The sequence below is a fragment of the Coptis chinensis genome, chromosome 4 (genome assembly GCF_015680905.1).
Source record: "Coptis chinensis isolate HL-2020 chromosome 4, ASM1568090v1, whole genome shotgun sequence".
In the NCBI taxonomy this organism is placed as follows: Eukaryota; Viridiplantae; Streptophyta; class Magnoliopsida; order Ranunculales; family Ranunculaceae; genus Coptis; species Coptis chinensis.
In genome coordinates, this window is record NC_141459.1 from 30,828,935 (window position 1) to 30,855,700 (window position 26,766).

Here is a 26,766-nt window from a genome sequence, read left to right on the forward strand (position 1 = left end):
ATTCTCGAACACATTAGAATTCATATTGGACTCTACATGTGCATCTTGTCTTTTTTCACCATGAAAAATCCAACGTAAATATGTTGGATCAAACCTCCATTTATAAACATGAAATTTCACGGTTTAGGTGTGTCAATGCCTTCCCCATTTCTACATATGCGACAGACGCGGTATCGATTACCTTATTATGATGGTATTTTTTTGCAAACTCTAGAAACTCATCAACACCCTTTAGAAAGCGTTCGTCATGGTGATCTAATTCAATCCAACTTCTATCGATTGGAGTAGAACCCTCCATGGTGTATCTAGGAATAAATAAAAGATACAACATTCAAAAATGTTAGACATAATAATATATCACCATGCATATATACCACATTAATCCAATCTTGTTCGTATCTACAATACCAAAATGCCTAGAAGAATGCATCGTACAAATGAATCTAATGAATGTGCAAATGGCGTTTGATTTCATGAGCGCTATTCTAGCTACAAATTTCAAACTTCCACAAGTGAAACTAATCAACTAGAGATTATTTCATGGACATGTCCAGACCAGTAAAACTAATCAACTAAAGATTAACTCATAGCACATGCCCAGACTCTAGACTAGTCAAACAAATCAAATATTCATAACAACTGTCCAGACTAGTAAAACTAATCAAACTTTAAAAAGCAAGTAAAGTGACTAGTAATGACTAATCACCAATATCTCCAATTCGACCTTCTAAAATCCATAGGCTATCTCACAAATTTATAGACAATCGAACATTATATCATAAGTGAATGTATCGAGACTTGTCCCGAAATTACAAAGAACCATTTTTAAATTGACACGAAAGCGAGTTCTATCACGGGGGATGGTTGGTAGCTCTAATGTTCCAACAACAAGCACTACAAGCAGTTCTATACAGGGAATTTGGTATTACATAAATACAAAACATAAATAGAAATTCTTTACCTTGAATAAAGGTTGCACTTTGAGGACAATCGAACAATGAGGGTGTTTGGTCGAGATAGATTAGGTCTTGATTAAAAACATCCCTTTCAAGTAGCGAGTCGAATTACCATGTAGTTTAACATTTCAGAAATAGCATAATGAACGGCACGAGAGAATAATAAAAAAAAGAAAAGAAACACACAATCCAAAACAAGTCATGATTTCAATACAAAGTAAAACAAGAAAACAGATTCATAAAATAAAACCCAACAAAAGATATAAAACCCTAAAAAAATGGTTCTGAAAACATGACATGGCGATCGGTTAATATAAATTTAGAGAGACAGAGAGAATAGGGAATGAATACTACTTTGATAACAACAACATCTAATATTAGATTAAAAACTAAAAAAAAAAAAATCAAATAAAAAATCAATGTTTAATAGCATAATAAGTCACCTTCAATTTGTAATGGAAGGAAAACCTTTGGGTGATGATACCAAAGGTGTGGGGCTCGAACCCCGCCAGTCAAAGAGTCCCTCATTTAAAAACCTTACCAAAAAAAAAAAAAAAAAAAAAAAAAAAAATAAGTCACCTTCAATTTGTAATGGAGGAATCGCATTTAAAAACCTTGAAAATCCCTTTCCCATTAGTAAATCCTAAGAAAATTTAAATTGAAAAATTAGTTCTCCCAGTTTTGGCAAAAAAAAATCGGTGCTTGAAAAAAAAATCGGTGCTTGAAATACCTTCTTGAGATGAGAGAAGAAGGAACAGTCCGGTCTTTTCTTTTCTTTTCTTTTTTAGAAGTGTTTTAACTGTTGGGAGGGAAGCAAGTGGTCAGCCCGCCCAAACTTTTCAGCTCTAAGCCCACGGTCGAAACGCGTTATAACAGTGTCATGGTTAAAAAATTGTACCCGGCCGGTTTTGGTTATCGTAGCTCCACCCACCCAATTAATTAAAGAGATAAACCATGGCTAAAGGTATCAAAGGCACGAAACGAGAAAAAATGTATTTGCTACGGTCAAAATTCGTAGGAAACTATGCAAGGGTTTATGACCGTGGCTAAAAATACCGGGAATCCGTGGGGAAAAATCGATTTTCTTGTAGTGGGGGCTTAAGTGGTGGTGTAGAAGAAAATGGAAATGGATAATCAAAATTTACAAGTATGAGAGAATAGGGTCTTCAAGATATTTATACTAGAGAAATTCTTGTTTTCTTTCCTTCTTCTAACTGCGCTTTCCAACCTTGTTCTTAAGCCTCTGGATACTGATGATTTTTTTTTTTTTTTTTTTTTTTTTTTTTTTTAACTTAAGAACATGATTCTATTTTTCTTTCCTAAAGCAAGTAACTGACTTTTATTTGGGACAAGTCTTTCTCCTTATTTTTCCACATTTCATCCTATTTCTCATACTCATCACTTAGGTAGGTTCTTTTATTTGGTTTAATAGATGGGTAAGGAATTTTTGGTGAAAGTGAAAGGTTTGATGAAAGGTTCAATGGAGTGACTAGCGGTAAAATTTGTAACAGGTAAGAATTTTTTTAGTTATGTCGATCCAAAAAAGGCCTAAATTCTCGCCTAGGATTCGGGTGGTGATCAAGTAAGTAGACGCGTGATTTTCTCTAATCGGAAAAACTACTCCTCTATGTCATTACTCACATATCATACATATCGAGGCTTTTTGGTTAGATTCTCATAGGATTGATCGTTTAAGTAACTAACCGTTGATTCCAGAAACTTACTGCTATGTACACTCAATGATACTCAGTACATGAATGTTCATGAAAAGATGTATAAACTATTGCATACGTATTATCTTAAGTTTCTTAAAAACGAATCCTAATTCAGATACTAATGTGAGATTTCTAGACAATTTTCATCATTGAAAAGGAAATAAGACTTTGTCACTAAGTGCAATTATTAACCAGAAAATAAAAACTATATACAGGCTACAAGTTGCCTAATTTTTGCTACAGGTTAAAAGCACCCCCAAACAGAATGATGCTTAGTCCTCGAAGTATCAATAAATAAAGAGATAAATTACCTGAGAACCGTAAGCAAAATTAGGGCTAGATTGCTGGAACAGAAAGGTTGGAGAACATAATATATTATACAGAAAGGAACAATGAAATGTATAATAGCACACGAAACATAGCACACGAAACATAGCACACGAAACATAATTTTTAGCTAGATATATGTACAATGGCAAGCTCAAATTTACCATCCGTGTAGGTCTGACGTCCTCAATAAGGAAATTCATTTCCTTAGCATCGCGCCAAAAGATAATAGTCTACCAAATTTCTGCCCATTCTTTGTCTCCGGATTTGTTCAAATGTTTCTTCATATTTTCATCCTTCGGGTAACAACGAACATGCCTCAGGTACCGAGCGGGACGTTTCCATTGCCTAAACCTTAATGAGCAAATGATTTTGTTTGTTGGGCACATAGAATCTACCTTGACCCAATCATGAAAAGTAGCTGCAAACTGTGGAAAATGTGTCTTCATGATTCGGCAAGCGGTTACAGGTCAAAGAATATACTGATCCTGAAAAGTGCGAGCTCATTTCAGGTTGGAGATAACACAACCTAAGATGTTAAATAATGTATGACCTTGAGCTAGTGCATTGAATACTACGCAGGCAGCCTCATTGGCAGTAGAAAAATGTCAATCTCCCACATGATGTTCAGGAGTATAAACAACATCGCAGTCCTATGTTCATGGTTATGCTTGCTAAGGGAATGGTGATGTCGCGCCATGGTACATGGCCATCTCCTTCTCGTTTAATCTCAAGACCATCACCGTAAGTTTCGTGAAAAACTTGCCACTGAAAGGAACAGTAAGAATTATGATAGATGTAATGTCATGATGCAACCGGTTCGTGATATGGAAGATCCAAAGTTAGGGCAAGCTGTTGTTCAGAAAAAATATGATGTGTGTCACCAACTAGGATTGTGAACCCGTCTAAGTAGAAGTCATGCACATGATTGAATGCTGGTGTGTCATCCATATTAGCATAAAAGTATGCGGCCAAACTCGGAGAATAAGTTTGGTTAGGTTAAAGAACTAGGGAAGACCACCCAATGTTAGTGATGTATTCACGGAAGAGATGGCCATAAGTATTGGAATCCATCATAGACTGAAAGTATTGCTCAGGAATAATTTTTGGAGGTGTCATGTTTGATGAAGATGCCATGTTTGATAAAGATGCCATGGTGGATGAAGTAAAGAAATGGGCAATGAAAAAGGCAAACTGGATGGATAAATGAGTATGGAAGAAAATAAACCCTCCTGTAATGACATTGAAAATCACATGTTAAAATTATTTTAGTCACAACGTAAATGATGACAATTCTAGTAAGCATTTCAAAAGAATACATAAAGATAGCAACAAAATTCATAATACGACGAAAAACGTAATAATATATACGATTATTTATTTATTGACTTAGTATTATTATTCCATTTTTATTTAATAAAAAAATCATGGATTAGTATGATGCTACTAGAGACGCATATCGTGCACCATCTGAATGTCCCATTGGCTGGCAGAGAGTGTAGTTTGATTCTCCATTAGGAGAGCGTGATTTTGCAAGGACTGAGAATAATTTTCCAAGATTTCCTCCTGTTCAACATCATGCATTGTTTGACGTTCTTGGAAATCCTTAAGAGTTGTAATGATGATATTCTGACGAGCGTATAGTTCCCGCATGCCGTGATGAAGAAATTAAATGCCTTCCATGGGATTAAAATTGTTTAGCATGGCATTTTCATCAAAGAAAAGTTCAGAGTTTGAACTTGGGTCGTTCTGTTCATCTGTCAGAGTGTCAGGAGTCCAAAAACCAACGGAGTAATCTGTTTGGAGCACACTAATATTTGCTCTTTGAAGGGGTGTCTCTGGAGAAATTATTGGATAACCCCAACGCATCATAATCTGCGTGACTAAAGTAGGTAGAGGTGCTGACCTTTTTGTTTTCCTGGTGATTGCATTCCAGAGGTGTTGGATTAGACAAAAATCATCCTTTTGAGTCTGCAAAACCCAAAGTAGGTGAAGTTAAGACTTTGTGACTTCTGATTGGTGTGATGTACCTACCACATTGTGTCCCAACCAGTGGAACACAACTCATTGATTCTGTTTCAAAGAGCATTGAAGAACAATGTGATGTCTATTTCCGACTTCGCCATGAGATACGGTAGCTCATAGTAAAGTTTTGACGGAATCAAATGATGACTCTGGAAAAAGGAACTCCTGGGTATTCATTGGAATTTGAAGTATGTCGGAGATAATTTCCCTAGTCAATTCCAATCGTTGTCCATAGGCATTGAAATAGCATTTTCCATTTTTAGTTCCGCTAAATTGGTAGAACATCATAACCAATTCTTGGGAATAACCAGTTGCTGAATGATATAGAAGAGGCGTCCATCCTCGACGTACAATTTCAGTGTCAAAATAAGGAGAAAACCGGCCATCTTCAAAAAAAATCAGGTAGTCTTTCTCAGGCATTATTTTTCTTGGTTGATCCATTTGGAAGTATTACGGAGAGAAGTATAGTGAAGAATGCTTAAAAGAGAATGGCTGAAAAGAAAAAATTTATAGGCAATCTATGAGTCTGTACCAATCAGGATTCCAAGTTTAGTTAAATCCAAAATTAATATATGAAAACACAAGTGACTCATGTGTTGTTGTGACACCGACCTTTATGAACAGCAACAATGGGTATCCATAGTAAGTCTTTTCATGTCAAATTTCCACAAATAATTAATGAGATGTTAAAATGATAGAAAGTATGGGGGAAGGTTTCACATGGCAGTTAGACCTACCCATAATTTCAGAATTTATGATCATACCTCAGTAATATAATATGGATAGAATAATCGAGCTGCGTGTGTGACAAGTGTTATGCATACCGTGTAGCGTGCGCGATCTTCTCTTAACACCATGAGTAGAGATAGAATTATTTTGGTGAGATTTGGATGGTAATTTCTTTGTTATGGTTTTCTTAGTTGTTGTTGTTGTTTTTTTTTTTTTTTTTTTATTTATTTTTTTTTTTTATTTTTTTTAATAGGTAAAAATACAACTTAATACACACAAATATTTAATATGGAACTTCTCCATTTAATACGTAAACCGTACAAATGTGTGAGAATTATTTAACACACCATACTAATATACAAAATGACAGAAGGAAACAAAGTTGTCGGTTACATAGATTTAGATATTCTGGATCATGTTATGCATGATCGACAGTAGTATAATGATAAACACTGTTATCATGAATACTATGATGGCCCATACACGTTGCTCCTTTTCCCATCGCTCAAGTTGATTCATTATGTTGAAGAAAATAAGAATTTGTGAAGAGGAATATTTGAAGAGTGAGAGAAAGGGATGAGTGAAAGTGGAAGAGGAGAGTTGGATTTATAATTAGAAATCTGTCCGTTGGGCATCTAACCGTTTGGATCAGTCCATTGGGCTTTGAGAGTAGGCCCAGTGTATCAAGGAACAACTAATATATTACGAAGTACAATAATTTCATATCAGAAACAATTTCTCATTTAAACCGTCTAGAGATACAAAATTATGAGAAATCAAATGATATATAATTTTTTATCACTAGAAATATAAAAAGGCAATGCATAAGGGAAATAAATGACATAGTCATTTCTAAACCAAGGAAAATAAAAAACTACTAGGAATCCCCAGGGTTAGCAGAAGATGAACCAGGGTTTCTACTTCGTCGGCTACGACGAACTCCTGGCTGAGCTGACTGGTCTGGAATGTGGCCCAAAGACTGCACTACACCATAACACTGATTTTGCAACATATAGTAAAATTGATTGCTAACACTTATTCATCCGTTACAAAGTTTATCACACTTTTGTTCCGTTGGAAATGCTACCAACCGTTACATATTCTCAAGACAAATACTTGATTTTTTTCGTAACAATTACTTGATATTAAGTAACGGATAATTGAGTGTTGCCTATACAGAAAATAAAATAAAAAATGAAAACAATTGGAAGTGGGTGAAAATGTTTTCATTCTCACGCTTTAGCTCTCGGACTCACACCCTTTCAAGAACAAAAAAGCGTGAGATAAGTGATGAGAAAACCGCTGCCATCGCCGGCATTGTTCTTCCTTTTCTCTTTCTTTTTTTTTTTTTTTTTTTTTTTTTTTCATTTTCCCTTCTTTCTATTTTGTAACAGCAAAATAGAAAACACTTATCTCTTCGTTCCGAAATACCTCCACCGCGTTCTTCAATTCAGGTATCAAATTTCAAGTTCAATTTGCTTGAAGTTAGGAATCTAAACTTTGAAGCCTTGAAATAATTTTGTGTTCTTGTTTGTTTAGTTTCAAGTTAGGGATTGAATCAAAGTTTGAAGCTTTAAATATCTTCTCGGGTAACTCTCGATCTCTCTAAAAATGCAAACTTTAATTGGTGTTATTGTTTTGGGGAATTTTGTAGTATGTTTAGTGTTGTTTCTTAGCATTGTACTATCACTGAGAAATTGTAGATACTCATGTGTCATGCCTTGCTTCTTACCTTAATTTGCTGGAAAACATCTCCTGATCGGTAATTAAGTTGTTGAATAGTTATTTGAAATTATTTGCTAATGTGGGGGTTATGTTTTGTGCGTACTAGATGTTTGATGATATGCTAGATTGGGCTTCCAATAGGCAGTATGGTGTTATTAGACAAGTTTTGCTGCTCGAGTCAATATAATCTTGTTTTGATAAGAAAATGATGCATGAGGAGCAGCCTCTTCAAGTTTATGTCTCTACTATATTTTTAGTGAAATTTCAAGTGCTTTTATGTACCCATCTCTCAACTTGTGTGTGTTCGACTAGGTCGCAGATGCACGAGGAAAATTAACCCGAATACTAAAGATGCCAAATATGTTATGAATGTTAAGCAAATTGGAATCATAATTTATGTTTAATTATTAATCGTGTGCATGCTTGAAGGAATTTTTGGGAAAAGAAGGGAACATTTCTTTGGTATTGTTCTGTTTGTTGTCGGGCTTGGTGTCAAAGTCTCCTCCGATCGATATCGAAGAGGGCATCGCGTGTTGTTCTAGTTTGTCTCGTGTTCTAATTTTTTTTCAGATGAAGGGACATACACACTATTGAGTTAAAGGACACAATTTTAATCCAACAAGTGTTACACATTGCTAGAATTATTGAAGTTATTATATATTGGATAATTTTCTGCATGTTCTACTCAAAAACAAAAGGCTAACAATCGATAGAAAGTTTAAGCAAACACTTACACTAGTATGTTTTCAGAAGCTGGGTTATTTGCCATGTGTGAAATAGTGTAAAATAGTTTTGCCTTGGTGTGTTTTTATTTTGGCAAGCTTCTCTTGCAAAGTATTGATATGAAATTAATTGATTGGAATTTTTCTACGGTCAGTTGCCAAATGTTGAATGCTCAATTGCTTTGGTATTTTTTTCAAATCTTTATTTAAGTTGGTTTAATTTTATTTATATAATTTCCATGAATTTGAGTGACCCTCACCTTGTTCAATAGTCACTTGTTTCATGGAGGTGTGTCTCATTTTAATATTGTTTTTAGTAACCAAAGACTCGATATTGAGAATCAATCTTCCATTACACCTGAGTAGATTTTTTGAAGTAACTTGGACAATTTTAAGCTATGGTAGCAAATCGGTTTACTTTGTTGGTAGCTTTTGTTTTATATATGTCGCTTTGGATTTGCATTGGAAGGAAGGAAAAAGAGTTGGGGAGATTGTTAGATAAATCTAATTGGACTTTGTATTTCCCACTAAATTTAGGTCAACCAAATTTGTTAAGCGAATGAATCAAAATCTTATAAGGAGTAACTAGTTGTGAGCGAAAAGTAGTTAGGTGGAACTTGATAAATGCCTTGAGCTTCGTAGGCACATAAAAGATTAAAAGATAAAATTATTTGAGGACTTGGAGATTTAGTTTTGAGTTTTGACCATATCTTAAATCTATGAATGATAAAGCAAGATTGTCACTAATCTAGAAAACTGTCCACTTGTACTTGGTACAGTAAAAATCAGCTCAACTTGAGAAGGTGTTATAGAAAATAAGTAAGTTCTTGAGGGCTAGATATTATTATATCGTATATACATACAGGACACTGGACATTGGGTACTTCTTGAGGGCTAGATATTATTATATCGTATACATACAGGACACTGACCCTTTGAGATGCGCATCTGGCGTATGTCCCTCCCTCTACATGCATTTGTTAACATATTTACTTATTAGTTGTCATAAATTCCTTGATTGACTTATATATTTGAAAGTGAACATAAAGTGTCATCTCAAGGGAATGAACTAATTAAAAGACTTGATGGATTGATCTTTGTGTAATGTGCAATACCTACTTAATGCATTCAGTTCCTTACTTTTTGCGGGATATATGTTAGTGGCGTCAAGTGGTCAATCATTAGGATGTAGACACCTCATTCAGGTCAAGCAACACTATCTTTTGGTAAGGCAGAAAAATTTACTTGTGCAGTCGGTGTACAATTAACATGATAACTGGGTTATTGTTTTTTTTTTTCAAAGTTTAAACTTGTGTTGGCAATTTTAAATGTCGTCTTCAAACTACTAGTTTTTAAGTGGGCTGGGTGTTGGAGAGAGTTGTTGAACTCCGTCACTTTTGAAGCTATGTTGTGTCTTGGTTGGTGTATGAATCTTTTTCCCTGTCCGTGCAGTAGTTCCCCATTTTGTTTTCATTCATCTAAATCTAGGAAAAAAAGATGCGAAAAGATTTACATTATACCCAACTGTACATGTTTATTTTGTTTCCTTATTTAGCTATTTTACATTTTAGTTCTATTCAAACTGAGAAAAGAAAAACAAGAAACTCTAAACTTATGTGGTCTTTTCTTAAGCTGTTTATTCTTTTATCGTCCACGGGTAATATACTATTTCCATATCTTGATTATCAAGGACAAACTGGTCCGGTAACCTTTCATTCAAAAGGATCCGAAGGTAATTTGTGTTTACTGAGGAACGTTCACTCCGATTTTTTGGTTAATCGATGCAACATGAATGCATCCCTCAAGCTATCACGGGGATGGATGTCATCTGTCAAGCAAAGTCTGGTATGGGGAAAACAGTTGTGTTTGTTTTGTCAACGCTGCGGCAGATTGAACCGAAGTCTTTGGTCAAGTAGTTGTTCTTGTTCTATGCCATACACGGGGAATTAGCTTACGGTATGTCTTTCTATCTGTGACTTGTTGGAACTTGAAAAGAAGTGTTTTGATGATAACTACATTCTTTTGCACCGTTTGTTGTGGGTGATGGTAACTTTTACTTTTGATAATGGGCATTTGTGGCAGATTTGTCATGAGTTTGAGAGGTTCAAGCACCTACTTACCTGATCTTAAGGTTGCTGTTTTTTTTATGGTGGTGTCCATATTAAAAATCATAAAGATCTATTAAAAATGAGTACCCACATGTTGTTGTTGGAACCCACAGGAGGATATTGGCACTGGCAAGAGAGAAGGACCTTCCTTTGAAGAATGTGAGACATTTTATCCTTGATGAATGTAACAAGATCTTTGGAGTCACTTCGGTAATTCTTTTACTTTATAAGTCAGTTTTGACTCTCTAGTTTCTGGTTTTAACCTCTATGTAAATTATTTTGTTACATCTTTTTGTCTTGATTCCAGTTTGTTGTTGAATGTTTTAAATTATGCAGACATGCGGAAAGATGTCTTGAGGAGATTTTTAAGATGACTCCTCATGATAAGGAAGTCATGATGTTTTCTGCAACCCTTAGCAAGGAGATCGGCCCGTCTGCAAGATATTTATGCAAGGCGTAATGTCCTTGAGCCAATACTTCTTTAACATGACCATTGTCCTTTTTGTAATGCCATGTTTCTGCAACAAATCACATTAATGGACTTGGTGGTTTCAATATTTAATCTGGACAAACTTCAGCATATCTTTAGTTGCTATTTCCTTTGGTACCTTAGGTTTTAATGTTGGTGCAAGGATCCGAAATTGCTGCTGGATTACCTTTTGTAATGTGATTAGGTTGTCTATTAACATTTATCTTGTCCAACTCATTCGTACTTGGGTGATCGAGCATCTTACCTCGTTGATGTGGGCATCTGTCTTTAGCTTTCATCGTTCTAGTATTATGCCACTTTACCTTGCATTGTTGACTTTTTGGGGAGTAGTAGGATATTTTTGGGTGAGATTCATTGAGAATGTGAGCATCTGTCTTTAAATTATTTGGATTGGGATATGAGTTGAAGATTTGTCAGTTCTTCATTGTTTTGGTACTCAAATCTATTAGCTTGAGGAAACGCTCCTAATTTTTTAAATATGAACGTTTGTCTTCAGCCAATGGAAATTTATGTAGATGATGAAGCCAAGCTGACCTTACACGGGCTTGTACAGGTATACATGAGACTTAAAATCTACATATTGATGTTTATGCTCTTTGTTAAAATTGGTTGTGTCATAGTTATTTGTTTAGCGGATGAAATTTTTTCGCCAACATTTTTTATCGACATTACATCAAACTAACTGAGGGAGAGAAGAATGCATAAAGTTGAATGATCTCCTTGATGCATTGGATTTCAATCAAGTTGTCATCTTTATGAAGAGTGTGAGTGGAGCAGCAGTTGAACAAATTACTTGGGAATGCATCTTTCCGTCAATTTGCATCCATTCTAGGATGCATGTCACGAGAAGAAAGGTTAGCACTTATATCTGTTTCTTTCTTTTACGAGATATGTTGGACATCTACTTGCTATGAAGTCTGCTGAACATGGTAAGTGAAACCACCTGCTAGAAAAAAATCTCCAAATATTCTTTTCTCTCATGACTTTCCTGTTTGATTCTTTGGTAAGGTTTCAATGCATTCACTTGTTTACTTTAGATATTAAGGTGTTAGGATGTCATAGTTATTTGCTAAAGTTTTTTTTCCTCAATCGTGTAGATTAACTGATTAAGACACTCCACTTGTAAGCTGTTACAACCTGTTTGAGAAGGTATTACCAAGGTGTTCTAGTGTTCTACCCACGAATGAAGGAGCACTTGTTGAAGCAAGGGAGGCAAAAGGAACCTTAGGAATAGCGAGAGGGCAGGAAAGGGCGATGTAGAATAGGGAATACATTCCAATACAGCTAAAGGTAACCCTTTTCATATTTCCCTGTTGTTTGTTTGTTGGTGTGCTTGATCAATATGTCACTTTACGTATGCCTTTTCACATTGTTGCTTTCTTTGTTAGTTGAAAGTGCATACAAGGTTAGAATAAAACAATTACAGACCCATTTTTTTTTATCCCTTCACTTTCACGCCAATAGCTTATACAAGCTACTTAAGAGAAATCAAAGTTTACTAATTAACCATCTATCCACCTTAAAAAAATTTATGACCTATCTCTTGTAAACACTAAAGTTAAGTGTGAAAATTCAAAATATGACCTAGGTGTGGCTATTGGGTTTTCTTTTATTCTTGCGACAAGGCGAGATTGAGTTCCGTTGACTTCCGTTTAATTAGTTTAGAGGTTAGTCTAGTCTTCTTCCCAAATAGCTAGTTTAAAATCATTTTGCAAGATGGGGTTTTGTTTTATTAGTTGGAACTTGTGTTTTTAGGTACGGTAAATGAACTATATTTAGTTTGAAATGTAAACTGTGAATCTCTTTCTTCTTTTTTTGAGTTTGAGCTTGTGCTCGAACTTGAATTTGAGCTTGTGCCCTATATTAAGCTCGAAGTCAAGTTCGAGCTCGAGCATGCTCACTAAATGTCTTGAGTCGAGCTTGAGCATGCCAATACTTTCGACTTCGGGTAGCTCGATGACCAACCATAGTTGCCAATGCGCTATAGGACTTTAGCTTAAAACTTTTGTCTACTTACTGGATTTAATTCAAGTGTATTCTTTGCAGGAGAACTCTTAGAAGGTTAATTGTAAATAGTTTCACTAGATTAATTTTCATTACCTACCTTAGTTTATGGTTTAAAGACCTTATTAAGTTAGTTTTTGTCGTCCTATTCATCCCCTTCTTAGTAATATGATGTTTATCTTTGGTTGCAAGGGTCTTAAACTTTACTTTGTTTTCAAATATTGTTTGCAGGGAAAGGTGACATTCACCATATGTTGATGAGTCACAAGTGCATAATCAAGATGTCATATGGAAGAGTGAAGACTACATGCTTTTGGAGATATCGAATCATAGTTAAAGGTGTTGTAAAAACTATACTTAAAATAGTTATGTCGGAGAAGATGAGATCTTTCATTTTGATCGTAAGGATTGTTTACTCGGATAATTATGTAGCTTGTACTTAGGTGGTGCGGTTCTATTTATACTTAAGTTTTAATTTCTTAAGCTATAAACATATGATAGTTCTAGACTTAAGTTGTAATTATTTAACGAAGTGTTGTTTGACTATCAATTGTTCCAAGTGAGTATTATTTGTTTTACATGAATGACAATATTTGTGAATGTAAATATTTATAAATTTGGGAGTTGTTATAGGTGGCTTGTGAAAAACAGAAGAAAATTCTAATAATTTTTTTTTAAAATAACAAATTATTACTAACGGATACGTAACCGTTACAAAGCAAAAGTGATAGTAACGGAAGGGCAAGTGTCACAAAGGCATAATTACGAATATTTTTATTTCTTGGGAATGAATCAAGCACAAAATAAATAACCGTTACTAATAAAATTACTAACGGTTGATACGTGTTGCTGAAATTAATTTCAGTAACACTTGATAACCGTTACTAAATTTTCTAACACTCTATATCCGTCACTAATATCTGTTACTAATATTTGTCACGCTTTTGTGTCGACGGAAAATAACCGTTACTAATATTTTTTGTAACGGATGTGCATCCGTTACAAATAAGCTGTTATGGTGTAGTGCTGTAGCAGTTGATCTTGGAATTGCTGCTGATTTGCCATCATCATTCTCTGGAAACAGCCTTTGCGATTACGCATTTCTTGCTGGAAGTCATTTTGGGAAGTAAGCATCTCTTCCTGATGAAGAAACATCCTACGCATGCTAGTGTTCATGTGTCTCAAAGCTTCCATGGGATTGCTAATTCGGCGGATGGTATCCTCATTAAAACAGTTGGGTGGTGAAGGAGGAGGAGGAGGTACGTTATCGCGCTCGATATCATCTCTCGCTATAGGGTCCCAGTGATCCATGACACAAGTCTCGAAAATCGCAAAATTTTCAAAAGACCTTGTTGGAGTTAAAAGACTAGCGGACTGGAACCCTAAGTTAAGCATAAGCTGATTAACAAGTACAGCAAGAGGAGCTGACCTGGTTAACGCAGACGTAAAAACATGGCCCAAGAAATGGACCATACAGAAGGTATCCTTCTTCTCCTGGAGGATCCACAGTAGGTGTAAGAATGTCTTGTTCACGTCAGACGTTTTTGAAGTTCCAATGACGTTGTAAGCCAGCCACTGAGTAACGGCTAGTTGGTTACGTCTGAGCGAGTGCTGGTACACGCAGTTTGAGGTATCATTGTATTCGCCCTCGAGAAACGTGTCAAACATCAACTCCATTGTATTCGGATACTCCGAAATCAGCAGTGTCGCACTATCGGAGTTGATTGGAATATTCGTCGTTGTCGAAATCAATTCCAACGTGAGTTCACGTTCCAACCCATCCGTCGTAATCCAAAACTCATTCCCCCAAAAACCTCCATTGTTATAGAACTTCAACACTAAATCTTCGAATAATGAGCTGGAATTCGATGCAAAAGATATTCCCACTCTCTACTAGCAATTTCCCCATCGAAAAATGGATGAAACATTCCGGAATTGTAAAGATTTGAAAATTTTCTCTCAACTGTGATTCTCCGATTTCCAGCCATAGAGGGATCGAGTTGGATTTTTGAGGGCCTATATTGTTTGTGCGGAGGGAGGGGACGTTGGTGTAAAAAAATTGGATGAATTGGTGGTGTAGTGTCCGCGTGCGCTGATCAAATATAAGGCTATGATGCCGCGTGCGCGAAGGATTTCTATGGGGGACCAAGATCCGGATTTTGGGGGGGAAGAAAAGTGAGGGGCTGACGCGTGGGATGCCCCGCTTGTGGGTTTTTGTGACCGGACGCGTGATTTTTGGTCAGGTCCAATTTTTTGCCCAAGCCCATAGTAAAACCGGAAATTACCCATATGTCCTGAAATGGTTCAAAATTTCAAACGTAGAATTTCGATTCGTTTTAACTCCAAATTGAACGAATGAGATATCAAAACGATCGGCATTAAAAATGCCATCTACTAGAATATGACAAAATCACATTCAAACCTTTTTATTTTTGTTTGGGGGATGAATCTTGTAAAAACAGAACGCAACCCCCCATTTTTTTTTTTTAAAGTTTTTATTTATTTACAAATTTTATATACAAATGTACAAGGGGAGATGAACGTGTTAACAACACGGTTTCAAGAAGAAAATCATTCTTGTAAAATCGGGCAAGCTGTCATGTCGGCTCAAAGCTCTAACCCAATCCAAACCGGATCAGAGCTTAACCTTTATGTTTTGGGGGCCTAGGGTTCAGGACGGTACCATCCCTGACCAATGTGCAATGGTCTAATAATAATATTACCCTTAGTACATATGGTATAGCCTCAAACCGCCCCGAACTATCATCAAATAGAAAACTATTCGGGGTTGGCCTGGTGAAATCCATTGCTCGTGCAAACGAGGGACCATCCGATGTTGTATATCACGACTCTCTTTGTGCACAACACTTAGTCCAAAGGTGAAAATAAAAGACACGAGTATAAACAAGTTGAGTCTTTTAACGTCAGATCCTCAAGACGAATGTGAGTCTTTTAACGTCAGATCCTCAAGACGAATCCTAACCTGTGGGAGCAACAGGACAACGACGAAGTTTATCCTGCTGAGCTGGTGTCAAACAATAATATACCTTATACCGACTCATATCGAATAGTAGATCAAGACCTTGACAGAAAGGTTTGACAATTCATACACCACCCCATCTTTTTTGCTCGTCGCTTTCGAGCAAAAGTACTACGACCATTACCTATTCGAGATGGGTGAGATTTACACCAAATGATGAGTTGAAGTTCGCAAGGAAGAGAATAGAAAAGGGAAGAGAAGGAAGGAGTTGAAATTTTTGGTACCCATTGTTTACCAGAAGGCACGTTTGCTCGATTAACAGAAGACATTTATACTCAGTTCTGAAGTAGAGTTTTTGTGGACTAAGGTTCCGGCGCTTGCAACCACACACTCTAGGGATTTTTAGAAAAGAAAATAGAAGAGGGCCCGACTACCCTAATGGCGTACTTTTCCTGTTCATATTACATGAAAATAAGTACACCAGTGAATCTATTAGTCTGTGTAGACTGGATCTTTGAGAAGAGTCTCTTCGACATCTGGAGAGCGCAACTCATGATAATGTTTAACACGTTGGCCATTTACTTGAAATTCGCTGTCATCATTTCTGTTTTTCAAAGATATAGCCCCATAAAGGGTGACAGCAGAGACAATGAAAGGACCAGATCATCGAGTTTTTAATTTTCCAGGAAAAATGTGTAATCTTGAGTTGTACAACAAAACTTTTTGACCAACTTTGAATCTTTTCTCAATATGTGCTTGTCATGCACTCTTTTCATGTTGGCTTTATAAGATTTCGAGAGATCATAGGCATCACTCCGAATTTCCTCAAGCTCATTTAACTGCAATTTTCTCTTTGCGCCTGCCGCATTAGTATTATAATTTAGGCTTTTGATGGCCCATAGAGCACAATGCTCAAGTTCAACCGTCAGGTGACAAGGTTTTCCAAAAACGAGGTGATAAGGAGACATCCCTATAGGTGTCTTAAAAGCTGTTTTGTATGCCCACAAGGCATCAAATAATCGTAGAGACCAGTCTTTTCTAGATGGATTAACAGTTTTTTCCAAAATGGATTTGATTTCTCTATTAGAGACTTCTACTTGGCCACTGGTTTGAGGATGATACGGAGTTATCATTTTTTGCGTGACTCCATATTTCTTTACTAATGATTCAAAAATTTAATTACAGAAATGTTTTCCCCCATCACTAATTATAGCTTTTGGAACGCCAAATCGAGAGAAAATATTTTCTTTTATGAAAAAAACGACAGTTTTATGGTCATTAGCACGACATGCCAATGCCTCAATCCATTTTGACACGTAGTCAACTGCTACCAGTATGTAAAGGAAACCATGAGAATTTGGAAAGGGACCCATGAAGTCGATGCCCCATACATCAAAGATTTCCACAATTAAAATGGGATTTAAGGGCATCATATTGCGTTGAGTAATGCGTCCTAGCTGCTGACAACGGTTGCATGCTTTGCAATGCTCATGTGCATCTCTAAACAGTGTTGGCCAATAAAATCCACATTGTAGAACCTTGGCCGCTGTTTTCTTGCCACTAAAATGACCACCACAAGATTGTTCATGGCGAGGAGGATAACACGTCATTGTGTTCCCGATCACGGAATGCAACGACGGATTAGTTGGTCGAACAATACTTGAAAAGGTAGGGATCATCCCAGAAATAAAATTTCACAGTGGATAAGAACTTTTTTCGGTCATTATGAGACCAAGATGAAGGGACTTCCTCGGTAACTAAGTAATTTACTATGTCAGCGTACCAGGGAGACGAAAAAATGGAATATAAGTGTTCATCTGGAAAGGAATCACAGATAGGTTCGGTATCAGTATCAATATCACTGACAAGTCTTGATAAATGGTCTGCAACCACATTTTTGCAACCTTTTTTATCTCTAATTTCTAGAGTAAATTCTTGCAAGAGGAGAATCCAGCGGATCAACCTTTGTTTTGCATCTTTTTTCGCTAATAGGTAACGAAGTGCCGCATGGTCAATGTAGACAATCGTGGAAGAACCCACTAGGTAAGGACGAAACTTATCCAAGGCATATACAACGGCGAGAAACTCTTTCTCAGTGGTGGTATAGTTACGTTGAGCTTCATTAAGGGTTTTACTCGTGTAGTAAATGACAATTGGCTTATCTTCTCGGCATTGCCTTAGTACAACTCCAATAGCATAGTCACTCGTGTCACACATTAATTCAAAAAGTTTAGACCAATCAGGTGGTTGAATTATGGGAGCGGCAGTTAAGGTGGATTTTAAAGTCTCAAAATCTAGTTTGCAATTGAAACTGAAGTCAAAAGCGGCATCTTTAAGCAAGAGGTTGGTTAAAGGTCGAGCAACCTTTGAGAAATCTTGAATAAATCTCCTATAGAAACCTGCGTGCCTTAAAAATGTGTGAATGTCGCGAACTGTTTTTGGTATAGGAAGTGAAGCAATTTTTTCTATCTTAGCTTTGTCGACTTCGATTCCGTCTTTTGAAACGATATGTCCTAAAACTATTCCTTTTTTAACCATGAAATGACATTTTTCCCAATTAAGAACAAGGTTTTTCTCTTCACAACATGTAAAAACCTTTTCAAGATTTGATAGATAGCTATCGAAAGAATCTCCATATATTGAGAAGTCGTCCATGAATACTTCTAGAAAACGTTCAACCATATCACTGACAATGTGAAGCATGCAACGTTGGAAAGTACCAGGTGCATTGCAAAGGTCGAAAGGCATTCGTTTATATGCAAATGTACCAAAAGGACAGGTGAACATAGTCTTTTCTTGATCAGCAGGATCTATGACTATCTGAAAATATCCTGAATAACCATCAAGAAAATAGTAATACGCATGACCGGCTAACCGTTCAAGCATCTGATCGATGAAGGGCAGTGGAAAGTGATTCTTACGAGTGACTGCTTTAAGTTTGCGATAGTCAATGCATATTCGCCATTTCATTGGAATACGAGTGGAGATGCTTTCATCTTTATCATTGCGCACAACTATAATGCCAGATTTCTTTGGAACAACGTGTACTGAACTCACCCAAATATTATCGGATATAGGGTAAATAATACTTGCATCGAGTAATCTTAAAACTTCCTCCCGTACCACATCTTTCATGGTTGGGTTTAGACGACGCTGCGGTTCACGTGACGTCTTAGCATTTTCTTCAAGATGTATGCGATGGGTGCATACATTAGGGTCAATGCCCTTAATGTCATCGAGGGACCATCCAATGCAGAACGGTGTTGTTGAATGACATCTATTAAACGGGGTTCTTGATCATCAGTCAATTGAGATGATATAATAATTAGATGACTACCATCTAGATCAAGATGTACGTATTTTAATTTCGAAGGAAGATGTTTTAAGTCAGGGGCGGGTGGAGTGGGTATTAAAGATTCTTGAGGAAAGTCATCTTCCATAGTAATTAAACAGATTGATGTTCATCCAAATCGCTGGACAGCACGGTCGTAGGGCCAAATAATAGTATTGACTCTAATAACTCGTTTACTTCTTGTGTATAATCATCGTTCTCAAATTCAGAATCGCTAAAGGAAAGAAATTGGTATACTTCATCTTCAGGAAAAGTGTTTGTTAAATACTCTTGCACAATGCTGTCAACCCTGTTCACCTCACCATCAATGTCAGGCTCTGGAATTTGTTTCATCATCTTGAACACATTTACCTCAACCGAAAGATTTCCGAAGGACATGGTCATGGAACCATCCCTACAGTTAATAAGAGCATTAGCAATTGCTAGGAACGGACGTCCTAGGATGATAGGAATGGAATCACAAGCAACTTCTGTATCCAAAATAACAAAGTCGACAGGATAGAAAAAGTCTTGGACTTTTACAAGGACGTTTTCCACAATTCATTTTGGATACTTAATGGAACAATCGGCTAACTGTAAAGTCATGGTGGTAGGTTTCAGCTCATGAAGACCTAGTTGTTTAAATAAGTAATATGGAAGTAAGTTCACACTAGCTCCTAGGTCTAGTAGCGCAGTAGTCGTATATTTGTCACCTAAGGTGCATGGAACCGTTGGTCTACCAAGGTCTTTGTATTTGACTATACCATTGTGTTCGGTGATGGATGGAAACTGTTCGGTGAGGAACGCTTGTTGAGGAACATTAGTTCTCCTTTTTGTGGTGCACATATCTTTCAGAAATTTTGCATGTTTTGGCAATAGCTTTAAGGCATCGAGAAAAGGTAAGTTGATTGTCAAATTTTGAAAAGTCTCTCGAATTTCATCAAAATTCTCATCAGGTTTATTCTTTGCCAAGCGTGTAGGAAACGGTGCCTTAGGGCGGAATTTGGCAAAGGGGTCCGCCTGCTTGTTTCCTAAATTCGGAGATGTTGACTTTGTTGTATTTGGTGAATCCTCCGTAGGTTCATTATTGGAAATATATTCATTGGAACCGTCGGATTCCTTTGGTTGATCATCTGGCATATGTATTTGATTGTCTACAGTTTTTCCAGATCGAAGAGTAGTGATTGCATGCACCTCACCTTGGTTGGGAGTACTTGTACCAGGTGCATTGGTGAGTTCAAAGGCAGTGTTTGCTGGCTTAGGGTTTGGAACTGCTTGTCCAGGAAACATGCCTTTCTGACTCTTTTCTTGCGCCAATTGTTGAAGTGATTGTTGGATAGACGTTAAAATTTGAGATTGTTGGTTCATGTAAGCTAAGAAAGTCTCACTTGTCCTATCCGTAACGAGTGGCGCAAGTTGTGCAACAGGTACTAGATCACGATTATTGTTGATTATAGTTGGGATTTGGATTGGCTGGAACAAGGCTGCGGTTAGTTTGATAGTTAACATCAGAAGTATTTTGAAATTGATTCTGACTTTGTTGGTATTGCTAATTATTTCCTTGGCGTTAAGGAATAAAGTTGTTGGTTGGTCGAACTGGTGGATTAGCGAAACCTGGAGGAGCCCCCAGCTGTTGGTTATTTTGGCGCCAAGCGAAATTCGGATGTTGTCTCCAAGGTGCATTAGGAATGTTGAATGCACATGCCTCCTCCAATGGTTGAGTAGAGGAAGCATATAACAAGGGACAATATGCATCAAGATCGTCAGGACTAAGACAAAGAACACATGGGGAGGTGTCAACGTTCATAGCCTGTTTTGGTAGTTGATCGTTTACTTGAACTGCAAGGGCATCTACTTTTTTAGTTAGGAATTCTATCAAAATTTTTAATTCAAGATCGGGTTTTACCTCAAAAATAGATGTAGCTTTTGTAACAGTATCCTTTGATGATCTAGACGATTCAGTGTTACCCCAGTGTGTACCTTTTTTCGCTTGTTTTTCAAGGAAAGTATATGCTTCAGTAGCTCCTTTGTCCATGAAGCAACTGCCGTTCATTATATCAAGAGTTTCTTTTTGATGATCAAAAAGTCCATTAATGAAGGAACGAACAAGGACGGCTTTGTCTAGTTGGTGATGAGAAAATTCTAAAAGAAGATCAGTAAAGCGACTCCATGCTTCCGTAAAGGATTCATGAGGATTTTGACGAAAGAATTGAATTTTCTGAAGCATTTCAGTAGTTTTCTTTTGAGTGTAAAATTGAAGCATGAAAGCTTGAACAAGTTTATTCCATGTGTCTATGGATTGTGGTTGTTGTCCTGCAAGCCAAATTGACGCTTTTTCTGCTAAAGTGAATGAAAATAGACGAAGCAAGAGTTGTTCCTTAGAGACAATTGGATGGTGAAATGTCGTGGCCACTTGTTGAAGCCTACGAAGATGATTGTATGGTTTTTCGTGATCCAAACCATGATACACAGGTAATAAACTAAAAACATTTGGTGGGATACGAAAATCACCGACAATGTCCTCAAGTTTGATGCAGGAAGAAGGTCCTTCCTGTAATGCAGTATAGAAGTCCGACAGGGGCTTCTCAGCTGGTGGAGGATCGTTGGCCATAACTGCAGAAGTTAATGGCGATGAAGTAACTTGATGAAGGTAATTAACAGAAGAAGAAAAAAAATTAGGTGAGAACTTACGCAATTGCTTATCGTATTTTTTTCGACGATAGGTATGTTCAAATTCTTTAGTGGAACCAGACCTTAATCTCATGCAAGCATAAAATTAGATCTAATTAACTGAAGGAACTTATTATTACTTGAATTTTATGATTCTCTTAAAGATTTTGGAGTTGAACAACGTAGGCCTAAGCTGATGCTAATGTAGCAGTGAAGCGAGGAATACGTGTGTATAAACCAACGGCCAAGTTACAAGAGAGATATGAGGGAGGCTTTCCGTGCAAGCACGGTTCTAATTAAGTAACCTCAATCTTTCAAGTTTCCTAGACACCGTTGGAATATGATTAAGATTTATGGAATTAAAATTTATGCAAGGTCGTTCTTATTTTTTTTTTTTTTTTTTTTTTTTAAGATTTATGTAAGGGTGAAATTACAAGCATGCAAATACGATCTACTCATACAATACTAGATGTAGTAGCATGTGAAGATACTCTACTCATACGTATAGCTATACGAATAGGCAAGGTTGTATCATCGATAAATACTTCCATACGTACAGGTAAATATACATCAGTAATATGTATATGTACTCTAATTTGTAGATCGATATTACGTAGGCGATATATCAACGATATGAGCAAATTTGAATCACTCATAATGCATTAAATAAATCTGAGTAGCATGCGAATATAGTATACGTATGCATATAAATACAACAATGCTAAAACTAAACATGCAACGTATTATACATAAACTAAAATACGACTCTTGTATTGCATAATAAATCGATTTCGACAATACTCATTGAGATTGCGAGTGTCATATAGAGAGCAGCTTCACCCCGTAGGGTTTAAAAACAACTTACCCAATTCAGATTTTAACCCTCGTTGGAATGTTCTCCTCTTTCTTGGCAAAATCGAAATATTATACAAGACGTGTACTTATACGTAGAGAAATACTAAACATGCAACAATAGACACTTATACGTAGAAAAACATATAACCATGCAAAATAGTACCATTTACATGTATATATACATTGATATGCAATTCATGCCCAGTTAATCTTATATAAATATTTACAGGTATATGAACATGATTCATGCATATTTCTAGGCTAATACATAAATAATAATCCATAAACTAGTACATAATAACTACGTACATGGCATTCATACAAAAACAGTAAAAATTTGGAACCTGTAGCGTCACGCTAGTCGCCAAAGAAATGAAACACACGTTTCAATCCGTCGACGTAATTAATCCCAGAAGATATTTGAATTTTCTGTTACCGTTCCAGTGACTTAGGCCTGGATATGGATCAAGATATATCAGTGGATGCTGGAGCTAGAACATGAGCAACAAAAGAGAAAAGACACCCATGAACGCGGGTTCCACCTGCGGACGCGAGTCCGGTACCGCGCACGCGGAGGATTCTCCCACAATGATCTAAAATTTTCACAGCAACTTTAGATTCTTGTGTAGTTTATTTTCCCGGACCTAACTTTTTGTTCCTGGAAGTACAGTAAAAAATCCGATGATCGTCAAGTCGTTTGCAAGGCAAAAATTTGAAAATAACAGAAAAACGTAGAAAACAGCAAAAACGAAAGGAAAGATGAGGTTGGGGGTTCCCCTTGGAGCAATTTCCAGTATGTAGCACAAGTCCTTGGTCTTTAGAATGGCAGCGGCGCCATTTTGATATTCACCTTTAGCATATGTTAGAGATTTGAATATCTTCCTTGGCCAAAATGCGAAAACAAAGTATTTCCTTACTCACGATCTTCGTGTTCGTATATTTTTTAGTAGAGATTCGAACCAACCTAAATTCTAGGACCACTTACAACTTGGGTTTACTCTTTTAGGAAACTAGTGAGTGAGTTTAGCTATAATTGTGTAAATACTAAATATTTGGTTTCTTTATTACACAAAAATTGAAAATATTAAGTTACGTAAACATGCAACTAAGACACAATAAAATTTTACTTAAAATGAAAGTGGAGAGTTAATTCTCCTCATGTGAAAATAACTTTTGTTATTTGATTTTAGTAAGTACATCTTAATCTTCCTAGAACTCTTAGACAAGTCCTAATAAAAGAAAACTTGATCCCTAACATATATGACTCATCTCTAAGCTTCATACATGCTAGCATATAGAACCAAAGCAATGACTTATCTCTAAGCTCATCACTTTTATCCCTAACTAGACTCTACACCAACTATCATTTGGGGATAAGATGTAGGTCTAGTTGTTCTTCCTAAACCTTACTAAACCAAATGACAAAGATTTTCCCTCACATGAGTATTATTAACTCCCCACAAGGGGAAGGTTAACTCATGATCCTTGGGATAAAGGATGACAAGTGTAGAATGTAAACAGAGAGAGAGAGAACAAAAAGAAGAAACTATCTATATAAACTTACTTGCATTTAGATTTGTTTTTAACTAGAAGAACACAAGGTTTCCTCCATTAAAACTATTACAAGCTTTCTATAAAAAATAAAAACTCAATAAAACTAAGACTAAGGAACTAAAATAATGCATGGTAAAGGAAAAGAAGTCAAGGGAGTAAATGGAGTGTCTCCCCCCTTGTTTGTTTTCTTCCTTCCTTTTTCAATTCTTCCCCCTCATCCCACGTGAAACACCAAACCTCATTTACTTCATTTTTATCCACCACATTAAAGCAAAGTGACACCTTGCTTTTTTTTCACTATTAACACCTAATCCAATTAATTACATGCAAGGTGTCAACTTTGCACCAATAATTTGGCATTTTTATCTTGACATGCTCCATGATTGATGACTCATCAAATCTTGCAGGCCCATATAGTGGGTCCACATGCAGTCCAGTGGCGGTCCGGTTTTTTGGTAATTTTACAACTTTCCGCCTATGCGTAGAGTTCATCACCCTGATTGTCTAAGCAGCTCACTTGTTGCATTCGGAGTCCTGGTTCAAGAGGTAGGAGCTTTGGAAGTTTGATGCTTCTGTGCGGATTTGTTGGGCTTCACATGGCTGATTTGGAAGAATTCATATATCCATCGTTCCCCGTGCTTTAACGCAGGTTTAACCAATATTTTCATGTTTACTGCGAATACCTGCAAAAGTACGAAAATATACTTATTTCATGATTATTAAACACATAATTAACCAAATTTATATGTCTCAATGAGGTTTCATATTACAGTTTTGGGTGCTTATCACACTACCCCCAAACAGCACTTTGCTTGTCCTCAAGCAAAGAAAATACATTAAAACAGATAAGTGGCCAAAAATGTGTAGTCCTAACTAATTCTCGTTTCGCAGAATGCGGTTGCATTAACCATATGCAACAATGCCTTAAACTACTAGAAATTCCCTAGTGGACGAGTTATAGCCTCGTGAGAGTTTTCCAGAGAAGATACTCACAAACTTCATTTATACTACAACGACTCAGTGACAAAAACTCATTTCCTAAATTAATCTCAGATATCCATACATCTCCTTAGCAGGGAACGAGGATTGATTTCTTTGAAACTCAAGTTAATATATATTCAATAATTAAAACATCTACATATGACCGGACCGCCATTGGACTGCACGTGGACCCACTATGCGGGCCCGTAAGATTTGATGAGTCATCAATCATGGAGCATGTCAAGACAAAAATGCCAAATTATTTGTACAAAATTGACACCTTGCATGTAATTAATTGGATTAAGTGTTAATAGTGAAAAAAAACAAGGTGTCACTTTGCTTTAATGTGGTGGATAAAAATGAAGTAAATGAGGTTTGGTGTTTCACGTGGGATGAAGGGGAAGAATTGAAAAAGGAAGGAAGAAAACAAACAAGGGGGGAGACACTCCATTTACTCCCTTGACTTCTTTTCCTTTACCATGCATTATTTTAGTTCCTTAGTCTTAGTTTTATTGAGTTTTTATTTTTTATAGAAAGCTTGTAATAGTTTTAATGGAGGAAACCTTGTGTTCTGCTAGTTAAAAACAAATCTAAATGCAAGTGAGCTTATATAGATAGTTTCTTCTTTTTGTTCTTTCTCTCTCTTTTTACATTCTACACTTGTCATCCTTTATCCCAAGGATCATGAGCTAACCTTCAATTTGTGGAGAGTTAATAATACTCATGTGAGGGAAAGTCTTTGTCATTTAGTTTAGTAAGGTTATAGGAAGAACAACTAAACCTACATCCTATCCCAAAATGATAGTTGATGTAGAGTCTAGTTAGGGATCAAAGTGATGAGCTTATAGATAAATCATTGCTTTGGTTCTACATGCTAGCATGTATAAAGCTTAGAGATGAGTCATATATGTTAGGAATCAAGTTTTCTTTTATTAGGACTTATCTAAGAGTTCTAGGAAGATTAAGATGTACTTACTAAAATCAAATAACAAAAGTTATTTTCACATGAGGAGAATTAACTCTCCACTTTCGTTTTAAGTAAAATTTTATCGTGTCTTAGTTGCATATTTACGTAACTTAATATTTTCAATTTTTGTGTAGTAAAGAAGCCAAATATTTAGTATTTATACAATTATAGCTAAACTCACTCACTAGTTTCCTAAAAGAGTAAACCCAAGTTGTAAGTGGTCCTAGAATTTAGGTTGGTTCGAATCCCTACTCAAAAATATATGAACACGAAGATCGTGACTAAGGAAATACTTTGTTTTCGCATTTTGGCCAAAGAAGAGATTCAAATCTCTAACATATGCTAAAGGTGAATATCAATCGCTATCTTTAGTTTCTTTCTGTTCAGGAACTGTCTATATCAGTTCCTAACGAGTGGGGTAACTGTTATGTTTGAAGGCAGTCAGTCATGTGCCTGACACATGTCCACTAAATACTCGTGCTAAGCACGAGATCATTTATTCACAAAACTGATCCGATGGTCCTCGTCTCATTCTGTACATCTATAGTCTTAGGTTATTTCTCATACACGTGTCATATGTTCAGTGACGGGAAATCCCCCCTACATATACTGTATTATTATTTTTTT

The 26,766-nt window shown here is 36.4% G+C and overlaps 1 pseudogene; it reads left to right on the forward strand.

Moving 5' to 3' along the window:
- The first annotated feature begins 9,980 nt into the window (after nt 1-9,980).
- LOC147503165 (DEAD-box ATP-dependent RNA helicase 15-like) lies at nt 9,981-12,855 on the forward strand (annotated as a pseudogene).
- The last annotated feature ends 13,911 nt before the right edge of the window (nt 12,856-26,766 follow it).